We start from the raw sequence: 21148 nt of genomic DNA, 5'->3' as shown, positions 1-21148 counted from the left end.
AGAACCTTGCAAATTAACACGACTTCCAGGCTGTATCAAAATTTAAAACAGAATAAAAAGTATCAATCACAAACCTCAGTTTTATTTCAAAGGTGTGAACATCCATGCTCTATGTGCAAATGCTTGAAACTTAGAAGACTATTCAGACTTAGGACCACTTTAAACTATCATACCCTTAAGAACAAGTCTCTTTGCTAGGGGTGTCTGCCAGTCCTGCTCCTGCGGTCCCTCAAACACTGCCAGGCCATCTGCTGGTGATACCCAAACCAAGAATGACCCCCCATGACCACGTCCTCATCAGGCAGCCCTACTCCATTATCCTGAGGTGGGTGGAGAATGCGCCACTGCACAAGCAACTGTTTGCTCAGGCCCCTAGGACTATGATGACCGAATTTAATCCTGGAGGGAACCAGAGAGCCCATAAGTAAATACTGCTGATACCCAATCGAGCAAACAGCCACTGTCCAATCAGTGTGTGGGTAATGCCAATGGATGGGACATTTCATTAACCTGGAAAAGCATCAAGAGATCATTGAGGCAAGTCTATCCTTAACAGGAGCTGGCAAAATGTGAGGGTCTCAATATGCTATTCCAGGTTCCTCAAAAAGTTAAACATAGAATTGCCATATGACCCAGGACTTCATTTGCTGGGTATACACCCAGAAGAGCGAAAAACAGATACTCAAACAAGTATTTGTACACAAATGTTCACAGAAGCATTATGTGCAATGATAAAAATGTGGAAACAACCCGAATGCCATAGAGGGGAATATTATAGAGCCATAAAAAGGAATGACTACTGATGTGTGCTACACTGCGGATGGACCTTGAAACACAATCCTAAGTGAAAGTAGCCAGACATGAAAGGGCACATATTGAATGTTCCTCTTTATGTAAAATGTCCAGTACGGGTAAATCCGTAGAAACAGAAAGCAGATTAGAGGCTGCCAGGGGGTTGGGTGAGGAGGAAATGGATTGAAACAGTTTAATAAAGTTGGGCTTTTATTTGGGGAAGATGAAAAATGTTTTGGAACTCGATATAGGTGGTGGGGACACAACACTGTGAATGCACTAAAGGCCACGGAATCGTACACTTGTAAGCGGTGCGTTTTATGTTCCATGAATTTCGCTTCAGTTAAAAAAAAACCAGACTCTCTCAAATGTAGCGCACCCACCCTCTGAGGCTGATAGACTCAAGGAGGACAGCTCCCAAGCATGCCACCAAAGCCTGGCCCAGGAGCTGTCCAAGTCGAGGTTGTGCTGGCACAGCGTTTTCTTGCTGCTTATTTTGCTGTTTTTGGTTAATGTCTCTGTCTTTGCCTTTGTTTCATGGAATCCAGAAGCTTGAGCCAACAGCAGCATGGGCTTCACACAACTCACACTGCCCTGGACAACACTCAACGACAGGCTGGTCCACAAAGGTCCTGCACCGCAGCTGGCCCACCAGCGGGGCCCTGAGACAGACGTTCAGAAAGATGTGCTCCTCTGTGGACATAGACACAGCGGATGAGAGCAGTGTATCCAGGCTGATGTTACTTGAGGACCCACAGGAACCACCACAAACTGAACGAGCCCAGGACAAGGCGGAGCACAGCACACCCCAGGAGAGAGCGCTGAGCCACAGCTCCAGAGACGCTGCAGACAGAAGACAGCTCCACAAGCAATCATCCAACATGTGGCAACTTCCTGCAAAGAGGACCTCACTGGCCCCGGTGACCGGCTGAGGTTTTCACTTGATTCTGCACATAGTCATTGCAGAGGGAGGGTCTTTCCCAGAACCGGGAGTGAACGCCCCTGGTACATGGCCACTCTGGGGCTGTGAGTCAAGAACTACAGCCTTTCTTAGTAGGTTAAGACAAATAGCACAATCCCCATGGCTTCACTCAGAAGTACAGGGTACACCCGCCAGTGAGTTTGGGAGGACCCCAGCTCCCCCAGGCAGGAACACAGAGACGACCTGGCAAAGAGGAGGGGTTGGACGGCACAGGTCTGCAGACCCTGAAGTGTGACGAAAGGCTGGAGAGCAGAGCACCCAGCACCCTACGGCCAGCACCACTGCTCCTTGTCCTGAGTTGTAACCACTGGGCTGCAGCCACAAAGGTTTCTCCATTCTCCAACATGTGCTGCCCCGGCCAGCAACCAGTGCTGGACAGCTCTCCCGCGATGGCCCTTTAGTTCTTGCAGATCGGACCTCGTCAGAGCTGGCCTGGATTCTCCGCCTCTGAGGTCTGTGTCCTTTTTTCCCCTTATTGAGTGTGCTCTTAGGACCGTGTCTGCTCCCCCTTCCTCCCTTTCTGTGATCGCTGGGTCCCACTACCCTGATTCCTAGAAAGGGCTTTCGGCAGAGGAAGGTGTTTGCTCAACCCCATCACTCGCTCGCTATCCTTCCTCTCTGCCTGGAGGGGCCAGTTGCTTCCTCTGTGTCATCTGTCCAAGTCCTCTGGCCCATCGACTGTCCGGCGATCAATATGTTTGTTCAAGTGGGGGGTGGGAGACCCCGAGAAGGCCTGTGCAGCTGAAGCCCCTCTGTGAACAGGGCACTTAAGATAGAGACCGTATAATTAAGTGGAGACTTGCTCCCGGCCTCCCAGGGCACCGGGCCCCCATAAGAAGGGGGAGCCCCTCTCATTACCCGGTGAAGAGCACCGTGATTGGCCGCTCCGGGCCGGCCTCTGGTGGCCCCTTTGTCACCACTGTGGAAGGAGAGCACACTTTCCGCCAGAGCTGGCTTTGCCAAATGCTATCATTTTAAAAGCCGTGGAAGAGAGGGAGCTGGGCCTAGGGGTATACACAGCCCCATATGCCGGGCACAGGGCTACAAGTGTAATTCTAGACTATTAGAGTGACACATAAGATCATTTCTGCCCCAGAACATGAGACAGCTGAGGGGATTATGCAGGACAGGCTGTCACGCAATGAAATTTTCAGAAATCTGTTAACCCCGGCTCAGACCCAGTGAATATTTTATTGCTTAACACTGAGAAAAAGTATATTTATTAACTATAGAAAGATATAGCCGAGAGGCTGGGCAGATGAAAGGTGAGGGGAGGTGAGCTTGCTGGATGCCCTGCAGGAAAATCTCAAAAGGGTTGCGAGTAAGTTTGGGGGAGGGGGAAAGGGCGACCAGGAAGCTCACACTCAGGGGTTGGGGGTGACGGGCAGAGGGCATGGCTAATCTCTGGGAGACTTCTCACCAGGGCACCCCACGGTCCTCCCAGCCACTCTCATTACAGGATCCTCAGGGTGATTAACACCAACAGTGTCTTGTGGTGGAAAAACCATGTACTTCCAGAAATGGAGGCAGACAGAGAACGGGACTGGATTTTGTTTATAAATGTTTTCTTTGAAGTGTGGAACGCTGCACTGTATGTTGGACTTCAACAATTTTTAATCATAATAGAAGGGAAACACTGTTTTTATTTTGGAGGAAAATAGGGAACAAAGCATGATTTAGAGCCTGCTGCTGGCTGTACCTGATAACCACACGAGGTACCGTGAAATGCCTGGTCAACGCAAAAACCCCCAAATGAAAGTCCTGCCGATTCCTGACTTGTCCAGTGATTTGGGTTAGTAAAGGCATCCCATTGGGGAACTGGTGTATTTTTCCAGCTGGTCGAGGAGAAAGGATGGCGGAGAGAGTGTGCTGGGCCAGGTCTGGTGGGGCAGCGCCTCCTAAGGCAGGAGGAGAAGCCAGGGTGTGTGCTGGGGTCCCCCCACTGATGCTGCAGGAGGAAGAGGGGGACCCAGGCAGGAAGCCCCTCTCAGCAGCTGTCTGGGCCCTGCAGCTTCTTTAAGCAAACCCACCCCTTCTCACATCACGTTCTCTCCCGTCTTGCCAGGGAAACTGAGTCAAGAGGTAACTAAGGTATGTAGACTAAGAGGATTTTACAGACTGAGATACCTCTTGTCCAGAATGTTCCACAGCAACCCCTCTAAGACAGAAGGAAACTGAACGAGCTCCAGCAAGGTTCAATGGAATAAATTATGTTTTACCTAATAAATCTGTTTCTACATCAATTCGACCCCTCCCTTGTCCTAGTTAAGGTGACCGATTTTAAAAAAATGAATAAATAAACTCAACACGAGACATACAGGGTCACAAAATACAAAATAGGTGGATTATTTAAAGCAGCTCATGTATGGTGCCCCCACCCACGCACACTGAGACGCAACAGTGAAAGTGAAGCTGAGCCCCGCTTTTTAGAAAATTGCTAAGATTGCTGAGATAACGCTGGCCCAACAGTGTCACAAGGTCAGGGAAAAAACCAACACAATATGTTTCTCCAAATCCACCCCATCTGAACGCCAGCTCCGAGTGTAAGCAGAGCCCAGGGGGTGAGCCGGCAGAACAAAAGAAGCCCTCTGCTAATTGACTGAAAAATTAGCCAGGCCCCCCCATGGGAGGCGCAGGGGGCTGCGGCAGATGGAAGCTGCTTGGGCACCGCGGCTCAAAAAGCCATGCGAAACCTGCCGCGGATCTGCCGCAATTATGGGTCACCACGCCGCTCTGTCGGAAGAACACCAGCCGAGCCGACCTAGGGCGGAGGCTGGACGCCACAAAGGGCCGTCGATGGGGACCGCGCGCTGGGGCTCCTCAGGGCGCTCCTGTGCAGGCTTGGGGGTGGGTGGTTGGTTGGTGGTTTGGTTTGTTTTGGTTTTTATAGACTTAGCCTCAAGCCCAAGCAGATGCTTTTTTTCTGCTTTCTTTGATTCCACTGATCTGAATTAATTTCATTCCTGTGTCTGAGGCCTCAGCTCTGGGTCTGTGATCACTGGGCGACGGAAGCGACTGTGCAGTTGCTCATTATAAATGTGCCCTGTGTCTAGTGCATGTGTATGCACGTATGTGCCTGTGTGTGTGCACGCACACGTGAGTCTACGCACAAGCACACGCGTCTCCAAACACAACTTCAGCGACGCTTGCCAGGATTATTTATTCCTCTAACAAGAGAAGAAACCCCGTGGCCACCGCTGGTTTTGTGGCTTAAGAGATGTTTTAATCACAGGTGTGCCCCTGAGGTATCAAGGTGCATTTGACTAAAACCAACTGCATCATCTCTGAGAGCCTGAGAGTGGGAAATTCCTGGATCATTGACATTTTGAGACACTGTGTCAGCTGAATCGATTAAAAAAGGATTGAAACTTGACTCTAAACTGCCCATGTTCTTTTGCCTTTTACTAGAAAAAATAAACGTCCAAGGGAATAAAGTAGGAACTTTATTCCACCTCCTATCTAATTTGAAAACAAAACAGGTTTGCTCATGTCACATAAACCTTAGATTTGAAAAGACTTCAGTGTCTCCTGGTATTATTAATTTCGCAGTATTAAAAGTGTTCATTGTAAAATTGTTAATTTATTCACATTACCTCACCTTGCACAAAATTCTTCATTTTTGTCCCAAGTGTGGTTCCTATAGAAGGCACTTCATGGGTAAATCCTTAACCCTTAACTCTATCCCTGTGATGTGAACAAGCTATAAAATCATATCCCAGGAGGAAAAATGAAGACGTTTAAGCCAGCCTGTACATAGCTGGTGATTTTTTAAATATAGGACACACTTTACATCTTTATGCATTTCTATATGAGGTTTATATATATTCTGTCAACAGCAAAATTTAATAATTTATATTTACCAATAATAATAATTATTATTATTATTATTTGATGAGGAAGATTAACCCTGAGCTTAACATCCAAGCCAATATTCCTCCACTCTATATGTGGATCGCTGCCACAGCATGGCTGACGAGTGGCATAGGTCTGCATCCCAGATCCAAATCTGTGAACTGGGCAGCCAGAGCAGAGCGCACTGAACTTAACCACTCTGCCATGGGGCTGGCCCTAGCCAAACTATTTTTAATATTGTAAAAATTATATACCATCATTATAACAACTCTGGAAAAAAGAACATGAGAGAAAAATCACCTATAATCCTGCAAAATGAACATCTTTTATCACTTTGTCTATTTCCTATTTTTTCTGTCAAAATTTTATATGATTAAATATAATCCACAATTCTGTAGTATAACCCATTTCACTTAATATTATTACAAATTTGCTTTTTCATGTTGCTGCAATCTTTATTCTTTTAATGTTTAGCAAATGACATTATCATAATTTACATAGCTATTCCACTATTACTGAGCATTTGGTTTTTTCCTTGATTTTAAGTTTTAAATTATTGTACAGTAAGATGGGCTTGTTGGGTGTGCAGTGCTGCACATACATGTTGACTTGTGCAAACATTATCACAATCCCATTACAGAACATTTCCATCACATCAAAAAACTCCCTTCTGCTCTCTCTCTCTCCTTTTATAGTTGCACCCTCTCCTTCATACTGGCCCTTAGAATGCTGATCTATTCTCCATCATTACGGTTTTGCCTTCTTGAGAATGTCATATGAATATAAATGGGATCACACAGTGTGTACCCTTGAAACTGGCTTCTTTCACTCAGCACAATGTCTTTGAGACTCACTCAAGTGGTTACGTGCATTAGGAGTACATTCCTCTTTCTTGCTGAGTAGTATTCCCTGGTGTGGCTGCACCAGAGCCCATTAATCCATTCACCTGGTGAAGGCCACGTGGGATGCTTTCATTGTTTGACTATTACAGGTAAAATTGCTCTGTACATTTGTGCACAGGTTTTCGTGAACATAAATTTTGCTTTTTCTGGGATAAATACTCAGCAGTGGAGTTGCTGGGTCCTGTGGTAAATATATGCTTAACTTCACAAGAAACTGCCAAATTGTTTTCAAGAGAGGCTGCATCATTTTTCATGGCAACCAGCAATGTCTGTTCCAGCTGCTCCACATCTTCACTAGCGCTTGATATGGTTACTATTTTTTCTTCTATCCATGTTAGTAAGTCTGTTTTATTTTGCATTTCCCTAATGGATAATGTTATTAAACATCTTTTTATGTGCTTATTTGCTTCCTCTTTTGAGAAATATCTGACCAAAATATTTTCCCCATTTTTAATTTGGATTGGGTATTTTTACTGTTTGCTTTTGAGATAACTATATATTCTGGATACAAGTCCATTGTTAGATATGTGATTTATAAATATTTACATTCTCTTAATCTGTAGTTTGTATGTCATTCTCTTAACCTTGTCTTTTGGGAAGCAAAGTTTTTAATTTTTTTTTCCTGAGGAAGATTCACCCTGAGCTGATATCTGTGCCAATTTTCCTTTATTTTTCAGTGTGTGGGCCACCAGGACAGCATGGCCACTGGCAGGGCAGTGTAGGTCCACACCTGGGAACTGATCACGGGTTGCCGAAGCAGAGTGTGCTGAACTTAACCACCAGGCGTCTGGGGCTGGCCCCAAAGTTTTTAATTTTGATGAAATCGCTTCCTTCATTTTTCTCCGTAATGGACCCATGTTGGAAAGTTGTTGACATTCTTGGTGTAGAGTCATTTGTAGTGTTCTTTTAGTATCCCTTTAATGTCTGTGAGGTTACCATTTCTTTCATTTTTGATGTTGGTACTTTGTATCTTTTCTCTCAGTCGAGCTAGAAGTTTGCCCGTCTTATTGATCATTTCAAAGAAGCAGCTTGCAGTTTTTTCATCTTACGTATCATTTTTCTGTTTTCAGTTTCATGGATTTCTGTCTTATTTCTATTATTTTCTTGTTCTTTGTTGATTTATGTTTGCTTTATTCTTTTCTGGCTTCTTAAAGAAGAACCATGGATCTTTGATTTGACGCCTTCTTGTTTCTCATACACACTTATAATGCTATAAATTTCCCTGAAAGCACTGTTTCAAGTACATCCCACAGATTTAGTATGGCATGCTTTCATTTTATTTTTATTTGAAATATTAATGTCCTTTGACACTTTCCTCTTCTTCCGGTGGGTTATGTAGCAGTGTGTTGGTTAATTTCCAAGTGTTCAGAGATTTTCTTGTTCTATTTCTCTTATTGGTTTCTAGTTTAATTTTATTATGATCTAAAAGCATATTTTGCATGATTTCAATTCTCTTGAATTTGTTAAGGTTTGTTTTATGACTAGGAATGTGAACTACCTTGGTAAAAGTTACATGCGCACTTGAAAAGAATGTGTACTATGCAGTTGGGATGCACTGTTGTTTAAATCTTGCTTAGGTCCAGTTGGCTGATGATGCTATTCAGTTCCTCTTTAATTTGCTGGTTTTCTATCTGTAAGTTGTGCTTGTTCTAGAGACATGAAAGTTGAAGTCTTCGACCATAAGGGTGCATTTGTCTACTTCTCCTTTCAGTTCTGTCAGTTCGGCTTCCTGTTGTTAGGTTCATACATGTTTAATATTGTTATGCCTTCTTAATGAATGCACTCATTTATCTTTCTGTAATGTCTCCCTTTAGCCGTGGTCATTTTCTTTGCTCTGAAGTCTATTTCTTCTGATATTAATATAGTCACTCCAGCTTTATTTTGATTAGTGTTTGTATGGTGTATCTTTTCCCATTCTTTTACTTTAAACTGCCTGTATTATCATACTTTGAGTTTGTTATAGACAGCACATAATTGGGTCATTTTTAATCCATTGTGATAATTTCTGCCTATTTTATTGGTATATTTCGGCCATTTGCATTATTTTATTTTTCCTTTTTCTCCCCAAAGCCCCCGGTACATAGTTGTATATTTTTAGTTGTGGGTCCTTCTGACTCTCCTGTGTGGGATGCCACCTCAGCATGGCCTGATGAGTGGAGCCATGTCCATGCCCAGGAGCCGAAGGGAGAACCCCTGGGCTGCAAAAGCAGAGCATGCGAACTTACCTACTTGGCCATGGGGCTGGTCCCACCATTTGCATTCAAAGTAATTACTTATACATTTGGATTTAGGTCTACATGTTATTATTTGTTTTCTTTTTTTCCTTGCATTTTTCTTCCTCAGTTTCCTCTTTCCTGCCTTTGGTCGATTATTTATACGTTTTTAATATTGCATTTTAATGTATCCATTACAACTTTGACTCTCTGTGTGTGTGAGATTTTTCGTGTTTTTCTATGGATTATAATATACATACTTAACTTATAGTCTATTTAGAACTGATATTTTACCTTACAGCCACATAGGGTATCTTCTCCCTTTATATCATAGTTGTCTGATTCATTACATTGACATATATTGAAAACTCTGTCAGAAAATGTGATAAGTTTTACTTTCAAACAGCAAACATATTTTAAAGATCTTAAGAGGAGAAGAGTCTATTATATCTTCCCAGATATTTACGATTTTTGTTGTTCACCCTTTGTCTTCATATTCAAATGTTCTTTCAAGTATCTTTCTCCTTCTGCTGAAAATTTTTCTAGTAATTCCCTTAGAGTAGGTCTTTCGGCAATAAATTCCTTTATTGTTCCTTCAACTGAAAGTGTCTTCATGTTGCCTTCATTGCTGAAGGATGTTTTCAGTGGATACAGAATTTGTGGTTGACAGTTCTTTTCCTTTAGCGCTCTAGAAGCCTTCCAGCTCTTCCTCCTGTCTTCATCATTTCTGATGAAAAATCCTCATTTTTTTAATCATACCCTTATAGATAATGTACCATTTTTTTACTGGCACTTAATTTTTTTATCTTTGGTTTTCAGCATTTTTATTATGATGTGCCTTAGAATGGACTTATTGTATTAGGAAGTCAGTCAGCTTCTTCAGTCTGTAGATTTATGTCTTTCATTCAATTTGGATAGTTTTCAGTCATTATTTTTCAAATTTTTTAACACTAAACCTTTTCTCTTCTTCTCTGGGACTCTGAAGACGCAAATGCTAGTGGTTTTGTTATCGTTCTATAGACGCCCGAGTCATAGTTTTTTGTTTTCATTGAATTGCTCTCTTTTAAGTTTCTGTTACTATATTTTTCAGTGATAAAATTTCAATTTGGTTCTTCTTTATAGCTTCCATTTCTTTGCTCAGATTCTCTATTTTCTCACATGTTTCAAAAGTAATCATGATTATTTATTGGAGTATGGTTAGAATAGCTGCTTTAAAGCCTTCCTCAGATAATCTCAACTTCTGTATCACCTTAGTGTTGGTATCTGCTGAATGTCTTTTCACATGAGGGTGGAATTTTATGGCGCTTTTTATGCCAAATAACTTTGCATTGTATCCTGGACATTTTGAATGTTATATTATGAAATTTTTAGTCATATTTAAAGCCTTTGAATAATGTTGATATTTTTGAATTAGCAAACAACTTGGTTAGATGCAGCCTTCAAGACCCTCATGTGCTCAACTTAAATAACCAGAAAATAAGCAAAAAAATATACAGGAAAAACCCTCTTTGCATATTGGACAATGAGAACTCAGAACTATAATTCTTGGTAGAAAAAAATAGAGGAAATGAGATGATACCTTTTATTGCATCAGCTTTATAGATAGAGAAAGAGTTGGGCCACAAAGTAGAAAGAGGTGGTCCCGGGGCCGGCTCCATGGTCAAGAGGTTAAGTTCGCGTGCTCAGCTGTGGCGGCCCAGGGTTTGGATCCTGGGCATGGACATGGCACTGCTCGTCAGGCCACGTTGAGGCGGTGTCCCACATCTCACAACTAGAAGGACCTGCAACTAGGACGTACAACTGTGTGTTGGGGGGCGGGGGTAGGGGCGCTGGGGAGATAAAGCAGAAAATAAAAGAGAAAAAAGATTGGCAGCAGTTGTTAGCCCAGGTGCCAATCCTTAAAAAAAAAAGAAAGAGGTGGTCCCTAGTTACACAAAGAAAAATGACAATACAGAAATCTACACTGGGGTTCCCTTGAGCTTTGCTGAATACTAAGACATAACCTGTGTAGGATGAAACTTCCGAAGTGTGGTAAAGGTCAACAAATAAACTGTGAGATAGAGGCCTAGGAGTCATATAACTCCCTACTAGCAGAGTGGAGCATCCTTGCAGGGTAGGCATTAGTGTCCAAAGTAGCCCCTCTAAGGGGATCAATGACCCACAAGCAGAAAACCACATAGGAAGCCCCGATAAGGCAATTCCTAATAAAATATACAAAATCCCAAGATAAAAAGAAAATCTTAAAATTAGGTAAAGTAAAATGATACACTAAGTATGTAATAAAAACTTTAACTATTAGAACAGACTTTTCATGGGAGGCTATTCAAGCCAGGAGATGATAGAATAGCTTACTTAAAGTGCTAAAATTGACCATGTGGAATTCTAAAGCCAGCAAAAGTAACTTTCAAATTGAAAGAGAAAGAAAATATTTTCAAAGGGACATTCACCAAGGTAGAGCATATGCTGAGCCATAGAATGAGTCTCCAACAATTTTAAATATTGAAATCATACAAGGTGCATTCTCTGACCATGACATAGCATTTCTCCTAGAAGGGATGTATAGATTCAATGCAATCCCCAAAAAATTCCCAGCAGATGATTTTTGTAGAAACTGGTAATCTGATTCTAACATGTCTGTGGAAGTACAAAGGATCTGGCATGGCCAAAACAATTTTGAAAAAAGCACAACAGAGTTTAAGTACGTATCTTGCTTGATTCTGTGACTTACCATAACGTTACAAAAATCAAGACAGTATGTTATTGGCATACGCACAGACTTATAGGTTAATTAAGCAGATTAGAGGCTCTAATAACAGACCAGCGTGTTTATGGTCAAATGATTTTTCACACAGGTGCTGTGGTCCAGTGGGGCAAGGATGCTCTTTCAGAGAAGTGGTGCCGCAAACACAGAACATCTACATCTTTAACAAAAAGAACCCTGACACTGTGCTCACACCACCCACAACATTATTTCAAAATCCTTCACAGACACAAGTGTCAGAGCTACATTTCTACACAAAAATGTAGGAGAAATGTGTTTTTACCTTATCATGTTCAAAAAGTTCTTAGGACACACAAAGTGTTAAACCTAAAAGAAAACTAAATGATACAATGGACTTCTTTGAATGGCACTTTATATCTGTGATCTTCTTCTCAAAACCCATAACCGCAGTCTAGTCATAAGTAAAACATCAGACAAATCCCAGTCAAGGGACATTCACTCCTAGAAGCTGGCAAAGTCATCAAAAAAAAAGGAAAGTCTGAGAAACTCTCACTGCTAAGAGGAGCTTAAGGAGACGTGATGACAATGTAACGTGGTACCATGGATGGGATCCTGCACTAGAAAAGGGACATTAGTGAGAAACTAAGAAAAACTGAATAAAGTATAGAGCTTAGTCATAATATTGTGTTATGGCTGTGGGGTGTATGAGAATTCTCCATACTATCTTTGCAACTTTTCTGTAAATCTAAATCTATGGTAAAATAAAACACTTATTAAAAAGTTAAAAAAAGATAAAATTCCTCAAAATTAAAACTTCTGTTCTTTGAAAGATATCTCTAAGAAAATTAAAAGGCAAGTCAAGAACTGGGAGAAAGTCTCCACAATATATCTATCTGACAAGTCACTTCTATCCAGAATACATAAAAGCATTCACAACTCAATAATAAGAATACATACAACCCAATTTTGTTAAAAATTGGGGGCTAAAGATGGAACAGACACTTCATCAATGAAGAGATAGATATAGCCAATAAGCACATGAAAAGATGCTCAACATTAGTCATTAGGGACATGCAGTTTTAAACCACAGTGAGATACAAGGACACACCATTCAGAATGACTAAAAGTAGAAAAGACTAGGGGCTGGCCTGGTGGTGTGGTGGTTAAGTTAACGTGCTCCACTTTGGGGGCCTGGGGTTCGCTGGTTGGGATCCTGGGCATGGACCTACACCCCACTCATCAAGCCATGCTGAGGTGGCATCCCACAGAGAATAACTAGAAGGATCTGCAAGGAGGATATACAACTATGTACTGGGGCTTTGGGGAGGAAAAGAAGAAGAGAAAAGACTGACAATATGAAGTTTCAGTGAGGCTGGAGCAACTACACAGCTGGTAGGAGTGTGAAGCGGTGCAACCACATTATAAAACAGTTAGGTAGTTTCTTACAAAACTAAACATTCACTCACCTTGTGATCCAGCAATTCTGCTCCTAGGAACTTACCCAAAGTCTTGTACATGATTGTTCGTGACAACTTTGATAGTAATTGCCAACAACTGAAACAACTCGAAGATCCATTGACAGGTGATCAATATTGTGGCGCTTCCATACAGCAAGGTACTGCTCAGCTGTTAAAAAGAAGCAATTACTGATGCACACAACAGCACGCATGAATAGTTGAACACTATTCTGAACAAAAGATATCAAGCACAAACGTATAATTCCATTTACAGAAAGCATAAGGAAAGAATAATTTGATCCATAGTGACATAAAGCCAATCAGTGATTGCTTGGGCTAGGGCTGAAGAGTGGGGATTGACTGGAAGGAACCTGGGGAATCTTCTGGAACTTTTCCACATCACGAACGGGGTGGTGGTTTGACTGGTGTATACATTTTTCAAACCTCATTAAAATATACACTTCATATGTGTGCATTTCACTGTTTGTAAATTATACTTCGGTAAAATCAATTTTAAAATATATCCATGATCCAAGAGAACCAATTTTGGAAGGTAAAAGAACGTATTCCAAGGGAACCTAGGGTAAACCCCAGGCAGGGCTGGGAACTGATGCCAGCCTCTCAGTGGTCAGTGGGAGGGGGATTAAAAGGCAGCCCCCAAGGAATGGCTGACATGGTGATTTCTTTGAGCTGCAGCTCATAGAAAGAGTGTTTTTAAGTTTGGAAAAGGATGGATCAATGTTCTACGGTGCTTTGGGCATATGCAGAAAAAGAAAGGATGAGCAGATTGGCATTATGATGACAAGACATCTAAGCATTGTACATCAGTGGTAATTCCTTTAAATGATGCTGTCCATTGTTTGGGGTTAGGGGAACTTGAGATACTCAGAGATTATTGAAAACTTTAAAACACTGATATGTTGGATGTTTTGGGTACTTTGACTTCATGTTAAGGGTAATATGATCTGAGTTGCTTCAGAAAAATCAAGATGAAATCTCAGAACCAACTGTCAAATAATATAACTCATGCTTGCGAGGCAGCCCTCCTTAAAACACACAAGGACTCTGTAGGGAAATACAGAAACATCTGCTTTACATGTCCCCATCTCTAAACAAAAGTTTGAAAAGTTTCCAAAGTTAACATCGGTTGCACACACATACACACACACACCCTGTGTACACACAGAGAGAGATGATATAAGCGTGGGGTTTTGTGTTTTCTCCTGTATCTGCCTCCTATCATGTTCTAGGGAAATAAAAATAGAACCAATCCTTGGGATGCTGGTAGGCTTAACTTTGAAAATAAGAACAAGATGTTGTCTGTCTGTCTCTAAAGATTTTGTGCTAAGTGGAATCGTTAAAGCAAAATGCAAAAGATGAGTTGTCTGAAGTATAAATGCATAGATCGAGTCCCAGGGCAGAGTGAGGAAGAGCAGGAATCCGGGCCGGCCATCACAAGGGTTCTGAGCCAGGCTACCCTCCAGGCAGCGAGGGCACCGGAGCTCTGTCACTCCCAGAACAGGAGCAGAGGAAACAGCAGAATCTGTTCTCCACTCGGTTGCCCATTTGGATTGCCACGGAGCCACCACAATGTGTTCAACTTGAAAAATGCCATCTGTGTTCAATTAATGCCTAGATACTGGAAACTGATTCTCAACGGTAAAATATAAAGTCAAGGAATGGTAAGAAACTTTGAACACCATTTGTTCTAACATGTGTATCTGACTCTAGGAGATATATGGAACAGAGTGGTCTGTACTCTTTCAGGTAATACAACTTGCTCCTGACAGAAGCGGGACTGACGCTATATCTCTACACGCTATGTTCCTCTTGGCCTGCTCTGTCGTTGGCTTTCTGCTCCATGGTGGTCCCTCCCATCTGAGAGCACACAGGTATTGTGAAAGCAAATGATATGTGGGGACCCACCCTTCCCAACTTCTTCACCAACTAAACATTAAACAAGTGTGCTTATCTGTGTGAGTGTGAGAGTGCGCGTGTGTACACACATGCCATTTGGAACCCTGCACTGTATTTCCCCTTTCCTTCATAGCCAAACTTCTTGTAAAACATAGATCTTTTTTCCTGTATTCACTTCCTCTCCTAAAGATCCAAGTGCTGTCTTCCCAATTCCCTGGAAAATGCTCTCCTGTCACCAGTTATATCTCAGGCTGTGCACTAAACAGGTATTTGCTGTTGCCTTTTTGCGGCTCACTCTTCCCTTGTTGCTATGCCATTGCTCTGCCATTTTTTTTCCATGTCTTTGCCAACAACACCTCCCTGACCCCATATTAAATGCAGATGTCATTCACAGTCCACTCGAGCCTCCTGCCCTGATGACCCGAGGCATCTCGTCCACTTCCCCCACTTCAGCACTCGCCCTCACCTGCTGACACTCAGCTATCTGCTTCTGGCCCATATCGTTCAGCTGCTGACCAGATGCTTGTAAACACCTTCCTACTTGATAACTTCTACTTGGTTGCCCCCATTATAGCTCATGCCGGACATTTCATAACAAAATGCACCTTGTCTCTCTCTCCAAATATATTTCTGCCTTGCTCCATTGTCCTCATTTCAGTGAGTGACACCAACCCATTGAAGCATGCACGTCAGAAACCAGAGCATCTCTTGGGCTCTCCCTTTCACACTCCCTTGGTAAATAACACTGATTAGTAATGTTTACTGAATGCTCACGGAGGTTCGGTCCCCACAGTGAGGCGGGGGCCAAGGGGCCGGGCCCAGCCTGGGGAGGTCCCAAGTGGTAGGCTGCACTTTTTATTCTGAGATGTTCCTGTAATATGATCATTTTACTGGATAAGTCAGCAATTCCCAGCACAGCCCTGGCACAGTACAGGCATGTCATAACTACCTGTGGGATGGCGGAGTAGATGAGAATCTCTCGTGAACATCCAGATGAGAGCAGAGCTCCAAACATTTAATGTGATTCTGGCCTTGCAGTCTCTCTCCGTAGATATATATCTACATAGATATATGTCTTTATATATAGCTTTAGGTAGCACTGAGTGCTAACTAAATATACATATAAATATATTATACAAATGTATCAATATTGTAATTCCCTTTTAAATTTAACATTCCACGATGTCCAACTGAAAGGGATGGTAGTCTGTATGACAAGAACCATCTTTACTTTAGCTAAGTGGTTTAGCTATTAACTTGATAGTCATAATAATAGTTTACGTATATCAATGATCTTTCTGAAAACCAGCCTGAATTGACTAATAGTTTGAAAACACCAGGTTGAGCCTTTTCGTGAAAAATACAAAAATGCACTGCACACCTGGAGAGACCTGTGAGGAGAACAGAGTTCCCTTTTTATTTTTAGACTTCAGTTCTGCTTTTCAAGTGCTAAAGAGTGACAGTCACCCTGAACGGGAGGCCTCGTGTATTTGCTCAGTCTAGTCCTGCCTGCAGCTGGTGGGGACAGAGTTCGCGATTCGGCAGTCCACGCATGTGTATGACACACAGATACATTTGGTTTCCCCTACATAGTGTTTTAAGTTTTTTTTAAAAAACCACACAAGAATTACCTTTGCTATTTTGACCTGAAAACTTGGCCATGCAGCCACACGGAGCCAACCTTCTCACGTGGTGACAATCGGCTGGAGCAGACCAACCTGGAGATTGGCTCTCCAGTCACTGTAGGCCCTACCACACCCCACTGGACTACACTGACCCTTCACCCGCCCTTGCAAATGTTTACATTCATGACCCCAGAGGTGCTAGATCGGGGTCAGCGAACTTGTTCTGTAAAGGACCAGATGAGAAATGTTGTAGGCTTCCTGGGCCCTGTGATCTCGGTCACAACTACTCGGCTCTGCATTTGTAGCACAGAAACGTCACAGACAAGGCGCCAATGAATGAGTGTGGTTGTGCGCCATTAAAACTTTACCTATGGACAGTGAAAATGGAGTTTCACATAACTTTCACCTGCCGTAACATGTTCTTCTTTTGATGTAGTTTGCTGACCACTAGACTAGAGCACAGACTTTGAGAATTAGACAAAACTACATTCAAATGTAGCCAGCCCTGGTGATCTAGTGGTTAAGATCCAGCACTCTGACTGCCACACAGCGGGGTTTGTGTCCTGGTCAAGGAACCAGACCGCTCGTCTCTCGGTTGTCACACCGTGGCGGCTGCATGTTGCTGAAAGCTGCACCACCAGGATTTCAAACACCAGGAGAGTCACCTATGGTGGACAGGTTTCAGTGAAGCTTCCAGACCAAAATGCACGAGGAAGAAGGACATGACCATCCACTTCTGAAAAAATGGTCCGTGCAAACCTTGTGAATGGCAGCGGAGCATTGTCTGGTGTAGCACCAGAAGGAGAGAGGATGGTGCGAAAAGACCAGGCAGGGTTCCACTCTGCTGTCCACAGGGTTGCTAGGAGTCTGAATCCACTCAAGGGCACTAACAACAAGTGTTCAAATCTTCCATTTTGCATAAATCCGTCCATGTGTATGAGACATAAGAATGATGCCAGTGTTAGGCATACTCAATCCCCAGCTGTAACCAACTTTATTCTAAACCTCAAATTGACACAGACAAGGCCAAAGAAGAAAATTATGATGGAAGCCATGTAATCATTTGTGATGGGTTTCCATAATGTGGGTACGGTGAGGTAGAAGAGTACGCTGGTGCTGGCGTGAGAAGAGGGCAGGTCCGAGGAGTGCACATGCCTGACGGAGGACAGGAAAACAGGACTCATACTGTGACAGGACGGGAGCCAGTCTCTTGACTCCAACCCAGAGCCTTTCCACAGCAATTACGAAAACGGAACATCACAAGATTGACTGGGAAATTGTGACAACCTCATTCATTCTGGTCTCTTCTAGCAAGATAGCAATTAAAAGGCGATCTTTAATGAGCAGTTCTCAAGGAGTGTTCCTTAATTACATTTCCGGGCCTTGGCAAGTTTAATTGTATGCATTTCTCGCTTCTGTTAACCTTAAACATAACGTGAGACGAGGCTGCAGAGCTGACTCCATTGTAAGACCTTTTTTGATTCAGTCGTCTGTGGCCCTACTGTTTCCAGGGGGCACGTTGGGCCTTGCAAACCAAGGGCAGTTAATATCACTCTGAAAGGTAAGCGACTGGAGCACAAATTCTGCCGTGATGAACCCAGCCTTTAGGAGGAGACTGGCTGGTGTCTGTGGCCGCACCACAAAGATGGTTGGTTTCTACCATCATGCCACCCACACTGAATGTCAGAAACAGTCGCTAGTGCTTCAGGTACCTAAACCTCAGTGTTAATCAGATTTTGTTTGACAATTTTCTAACACAAAATTTGGGAGACTGCAGATGAGACAGATAATATAGGTTTGGAAGCAAAATAATTTTACTCTGTTACAAAGGAAAAACAAATAAAATGCCAGACAGGTACTTTAAGCTACACTTTTTTTTTCTTTTTTGTTTTTTTGGTGAGGAAGATTGGCCCTGAGCTACTATCTGTTGCCAATCTTCCTCTTTTTGCATGAGGAAGATTGTCACTGAGCTAACATCTGTGCCAATCTTCCTCTATTTTATGTGGGATGCTGCCACAGCATGGCTTGATGAGTGGTGTGTAGGACTGCGTCCACGATCTGGGCCTGTGAACCCCAGGCTGCCAAAGTGGAGTATGCCAACTTAACCACTACAACACTGGGCTGACCCCATTAAACTACATATTTTTACCAGTAAGATAAATATAGAATGAAGACATTAGTGACAGCACTAAAATGGGGAAAAAACTACCAATGCCTTCTGAAAAAAACCTTTCATGTTCACTTCAGAAGATCATGGATTCCTATAAATTGAAACTATAAAATATTATTTTAGAATTAAAGATGAAAATAAAGGTTATTTGAAAAGCATAATATCTATATTGCTTTTCAGAAAACTATAGGCCAATTATATGCCCATGTTCATCTCTTTTGGACACAAGAGGAAAAACCTGCATGTGGATATTTTATGCATGTTTGTGTGTATGTATTTACACTGCCTTGGGGGAGAAAGGTGTCGGGTGAAATTTATTTTCCACATCTAAATGAATTTGAATTAATCCTGATTCTTTCATTGGACTGATCACTGGGTATCAGTGATCCAACGGGTCAGAACACAATTAAATGGATGGTGGAGATATGATGGAAGGGGTAATTATGCCAGCACGGCCTTGTCCCTGTGACTAAGGTCTACCCACGTCACCTTGCTGGGAGCGATCTCTGGATCAGGAATCCATCCCCGTGTGACTGCAACTCAGAGACACGCGGGCCCTAATTTCCCGGAATCAGCGTGGCCAAAGAACAAGGAGGACCACAGTAAACCCAACCCTTGGAAGTCCCTCATGGTCAGCGCTATTTTTCTAATCCCACAGATGCAACTAGATGTTTGCATGGCCCTTTCCAAAAACTTATCCAGTTTTCTTTGGCAATTTGTTGCTTATTCTGGTTTCCTTTTATTCAACAAATTTCTCCTGAATTGATTGGAAACATTGTTTTACATCCTGATATGAATCATAACATAGAAGATGTTTGCATAATTAAGTCAAAAAAAAAGATTGTATGTTTTATCTCACAGTGACCTGTTGTTCAGAGCGTTCATCTCCCTGCTGCTCAGCATTTGTGAAACTTCTGAAAGGGAAGAGAATAAAATCTCTTCTCTCCCACGTGGTTTACATTCTACAATGTAATAAAATTTCTTATTGATTATTTGAACATGCAACATTTTTATTAAATAGTTAAGTATAAAAATTCAGCCATTATTTTTCAGTAGGGAATATCAAATTTTATTGAAAGTGTGCATTATAACATGAAATTTGACCAATAAGTACTTATATATGAACCTGTTCAGATATTGTGTAATAAGCTGGTTATAAGGCATGTTAATTTAAAACACACCGTTCTCATTGACACTTACAGTCTAATTGTCAATAATATACAAAATTAAGTGTTCCTAACAGCATATTTTGACAAAAAAGGCAGTGTGCACACTGAATGAGTTACTGAAGTAGAATACGCTGATGATCCATAAGGAGATTGGACCATATTTTAATTTTTGTTGTCACAGCCCCAATTTTCCAAATTCGAGGTCAAAAATACATTCTGTCCTCAGCTGTCAAATGGTTTGGAATCCAAGCTTAACAACAGAAAGGCTCAGTGTTTGCTTAGCACCGTCAGCTGTGCCTCAAACACTGTCAGAGCAAGCCTGGGTTCCTAAGAGACCTCTCCGGAGGCCGTATGGACCACAGCGCCAGAGGAGGGCAACCCCGGGTACAGTGATGCTTCTTGTCAGATCCCGGAGGAAACACTCAAAAAACTGGGCATTCTTTCGTAATTTTTATGTAATTTTTGAAAAGTTAACTAAACATGTCGTGGACCTCAGCTCAACTTCCTATTTTGAGGCAGACGTCTTGCAACAATTCTCACGTTATCCACAGTCAAGCTCGGATTTCCAAGTCTCCCAGCTTCCTGTTGTCACTGTCCCTTCAATCTGAGCAGAATGCCCAGCACAGACCACTTGACGGAACAGGAGTCCAGGCTTCAGGGGCCACTCCACCTCCCTATCTCATGTCTCCTTCTATATGCATATTAACATAAATCTTTTTGGACAGACATTACAGGATTTAATCATTAACAACTATATTAGTAATACTACTTGGAAGGATTAATATCTATCCAATACTTACAATATGCTGGTAAAATGTCACTGTGCATTTGAGTTCCCCTAATCCTCACAACACACCTGGCAAGTGCTATTGTCCCATTTTGAAGATAAAGAAACTGAGGGACAGTGAGATTAAGTAACAACTTGCCTCCCTGTTGCAGCTCAAATCAAACCATCTGCCTCGCACAGAACCGAATTGCAGAATAGAAAGCATGCGTGTGGCCTCAGGTTCTCGGCAGCTCGTAGGCCTGGAGCCTTGCTCACCTGTACTGCCCCCAAGTCATCCCAGCTGGACAGCAGCCGTTATATCCAAGCCAAGCTTAGGTCTGAGACATTGTTCTTAACACAGTGAGCACAGTGCCTGGCAATAGCCAGCCACCATCAGTACGACAGCGAGTAGCAACCATAGTGTCCTGTGGATCTGCAGGAATTATCTCAACGTCCGCTAGAAGTACAGGTTATGAGTGCTAGAAGGAAGGACCACCATCCTACCTTTTAAAGCAGTCAACCAATGAATCCATATGACTTGTGCTCTGTGCAAGAAACGGTGCAGTGGAGAATATAAGCTG

This window comes from Equus przewalskii, chromosome 20 (genome assembly GCF_037783145.1).
Source record: "Equus przewalskii isolate Varuska chromosome 20, EquPr2, whole genome shotgun sequence".
NCBI lineage: Eukaryota > Metazoa > Chordata > Mammalia > Perissodactyla > Equidae > Equus > Equus przewalskii.
The sequence above is the reverse complement of the archived record's forward strand: the minus strand, read 5'-3'. Positions refer to the sequence as shown.